This window comes from Triticum dicoccoides, chromosome 4B (genome assembly GCF_002162155.2).
Source record: "Triticum dicoccoides isolate Atlit2015 ecotype Zavitan chromosome 4B, WEW_v2.0, whole genome shotgun sequence".
NCBI classification, from domain to species: domain Eukaryota; kingdom Viridiplantae; phylum Streptophyta; class Magnoliopsida; order Poales; family Poaceae; genus Triticum; species Triticum dicoccoides.
In genome coordinates, this window is record NC_041387.1 from 156,485,913 (window position 1) to 156,489,750 (window position 3,838).

The window sequence follows — 3,838 nt, forward strand, 5'->3', positions numbered from 1 at the left end:
GGTGCGCCCCCTATCTCGTGGGCCCCTCGGGAGTCCACCGACCTACTTCTTCTTCCTATATATACCCATGTACCCCGAAAACATCATAAGCGACCACAAAAAAACTATTTCCACCGCTAACCTTCTGTATCCGCGAGATCCCATCTTGGAGCCTTCGTCGGCGCTCGGCCGGAGGGGAAATTGACAACAGAGGGCCTCTACATCATCTCCAAGGCCTCTCCGATGAGTTGTGAGTAGTTTACCACAGACCTTCGGGTCCATAGTTATTAGCTAGATGGCTTCTTCTCTCTCTTTGAATATCAATACCATGTTCTCCTCGATCTTCTTGGAGATCTATTCGATGTAACTCTTTTTGCTGTGTGTTTGTCGAGATCCGATGAAGTGTGGGTTTATAATCAAGTTTATCTATGAGAAATATTTGAATCTCCTCTGAATTCTTTGATGTGTGATTAAGTTATGTTTGCAAGTCTCTTCGAATTATCAGTTTGGTTTGGCCTACTAGATTGATCTTTCTTGCAATGGGAGAAGTGCTTATCTTTGGGTTCAATCTTGCGGTGTCCTTTCCCAGTGATAGCAGGGGTAGCAAGGCACGTATTGTATTGCTGCCATCGAGGATAAAAAGATGGGGTATATATCATATTGCATGAATTTATCCCTCTACATCATGTCATCTTTCTTAATGCGTTACTCTATTCTTTATGAACTTAATACTCTAGATGCATGCTGGATAGCGTTCGATGTGTGGAGTAATAGTAGTATATGCAGGCAGGAGTCGGTCTACTTGTCACGGACATGATGCCTATATACATGATCATGCCTAGATAATCTTATAATTATTCGCTTTTCTATCAATTGCTCGACAGTAATTTGTTCACCCACCGTAATACTTATGCTATCTTGAGAGAAGCCACTAGTGAAACATATGGATCCCGGGTCTATCTCTTATCATATAAGTTTTCAATCTACTTTTATTTGCATCTTTACTTTTCCAATCTATATTATAAAATACCAAAAATATATTTATCTTATCATATTATCTCTATCAGATCTCACTTTCGCAAGTGGTCGTGAAGGGATTGACAACCCCTTTATTGTGTTGGTTGCGAGTTCTTGTTTGTTTGTGTAGGTGCGTGGGACTTTTGAGGAGCCTCCTACTGTATTGATACCTTGGTTCTCAAAAACTGAGGGAAATACTTATGCTACTATTGCTGCATCACCCTTTCCTCTTCAAGGAAAACCAACGCAAGCTCAAGACGTAGCAAGAAGGATTTCTGGCGCCGTTGCCGGTGAGGTCTTCGCTCAAGTCAAGACATACCAAGTACCCATCACAAACACATCTCCCTCGCATTTACATTATTTTCCATTTGCCTCTTGTTTTCCTCTCCACCACTTCACCCTTGCCGTTTTATTCGCCCTCTCTTTCCCAATCTCTTCTCTCTTTCGCTTGCCTTTTTGTTTGCTCGTGTGTCAGATCGTTTACCTTGTCGTAATGGCTAGTCCCTTATCCGCTCCTATGTCTCCCGAGTTTGAAGTTCTTCACTTCAAGCAAAGGCAAGGAGAAAACTTAAAAGATGCTTGGTATAGTATGATGGAATCTTATCGTAATTGCACCCTAGAGGTGAATTTTTGAATCTTACTTCGCAATTTTTATGTTGGGCTAAATATGTCCCATAGACAACTGTTGGATTGCATTGCCAAAGGAAATTTTATTGAAATTGATCCCAGTATTGCGCATGAAATTATAGAGGGAATAGTGGGAACACTACCTCAAAAATGGGGATCTCATCCTACCCAAGAATAAACATAAGTGTTTGAAAAGATTTGCGAAGTTACAAAAATCTTACAAAAGTCTCTTGAACCCCTCAAGAGTGTTAGCGGAAATCTTCACCGCATGAATATGTTGATTACCCTTTGCAATAAGAGGTTGGATTTGTTAGATCTAAAAATTTCCGAGTATGAAGGGAAACTTAAAGAACCTCCCAGATTTGAGCATGACTCCGCTAAAAAAACTGAAAATTAAAGATGGCACTACTTAGATCTATCCTCGCTTTTATGCCTAGCTAGGGGCGTTAAACGATAGCGCTAGTTGCGAGCCAACCCAATTTTATTTTAGTTTTTTTGTTTTTGCTTCTGTTTAGTAATAAATTTTGCATCTACCTTCTGTTTAGATGTGTTTTTATGTTTTAATTAGTGTTTGTGCCAAGTAGAACCTATAGTATAACCTATGGTGATAGTTAATTTCATTTTGCTGAAAAACAGAAACTTTGCGCGCACGAAAATAATTTTAGTTATTCACCGAGACGTGCTTTTGCGTTGATTCTTTCTTATGTAGATCAATAGACAAATTTCCCAGGACTTCCTATTTTTGTAGGATTTTTAGAGTTCCAGAAGTATTCGAGAGTTACAGATTTCTACAGACTGTTCTGTTTTTGACAGATTCTGTTTTTTGTGTGTTGTTTGCTTATTTTGATGCATCTATGGATAGCATTAAGTGGTATGAACCATTGAAAAGTTGTAATACAGTATGTTTAACACCAATATAAATAAAGAATCAGTTCATTACAGTACCTTATGTGGTGGTTTTTCTTTCTTTCACTAGCGGAGCTTATGAGATTTCCTGATGAGTTTTGTGTTGTGAAGTTTTCAAGTTTTGGGTAAAGATTTGATGGACTATGGAATAAGGAGCGGAAAGAGCCTAATCTTGTGGATGACCATGGCACCCCAAGACACTGAAGAATAGAAAAAAGCCTAAGCTTGGGGATGCCTCCGGAAGGCATCCCCTCTTTCGTCTTCGTTCATTGGTAACTTTACTTGGAGCTATATTTTTATTCGCCACATGATATGTGTTTTGCTTGGAGCGTCTTATATGATATTATTCTTTGCTTTTTAGTTTACCACAATCATCCTTGCTGTACACACTTTTTGGGAGAAACCCACTTGATTGGGATTTATTAGAATACTCGATGTGCTTCACTTATATCTTTTGAGCTAGATAGTTTTTGCTCTAGTGCTTCACTTATATCCTTTAGAGCACGGCGGTGGCTTAATTTTGTAGAAATTGTTAGTCTCTCATGATTCACTTATATCATTTTGAGAGTATCTTAGAACAGCATGGTATTTGCTATGGTTATAAAATTGGTCCTAGAATGATGAGCATCCAAGTTAGGTATAATAAAAACTATCATAGGAAGTGAATTAGATGCTATGATCAATTTGATACTTGATAATTGTTTTGAGATATGGAGGTAGTGATATTAGAGTCATGCTAGTTGGGTGATTGTGAATTTAAAGAATGCTTGTGTTGAAATTAGCAAGTCTCGTAGCATGCACGTATGGTGAAAGTTTTGTAACAAATTTGAAACATGAGGTGTTCTGAGATTGTGCATCCTTATGAGTGGCGGTTGGGGACGAGCGATGGTCTTTTCCTACCAATCTATCCCCCTAGGAGCATGCGCATAGTGCTTGGTTTTTGAGGACATGTAGATTTTTGCGATAAGTATATGAGTTCTTTTTTGACTAATGTTGAGTCCATGGATTATACGCACTCTCACACTTCCATCATTGCTAGCCTCGTCAGTACCGTGCATTGCCCTTTCTCACCTTGAGAGTTGGTGCAAACTTCGCCGGTGCATCCAAACCCTGTGATACGATACGCTCTATCACACATAAACCTCCTTATATCTTCCTCAAAACAGCCACCATACCTACCTATTATGGCATTTCCATAGCCATTCCGAGATATATTGCCATGTAACTTTCCACCGTTCTGTTCATCATCATGACACGCATCATCATTGTCATATTGCCTTGCATGATCATGTAGTTGACATCGTATTTG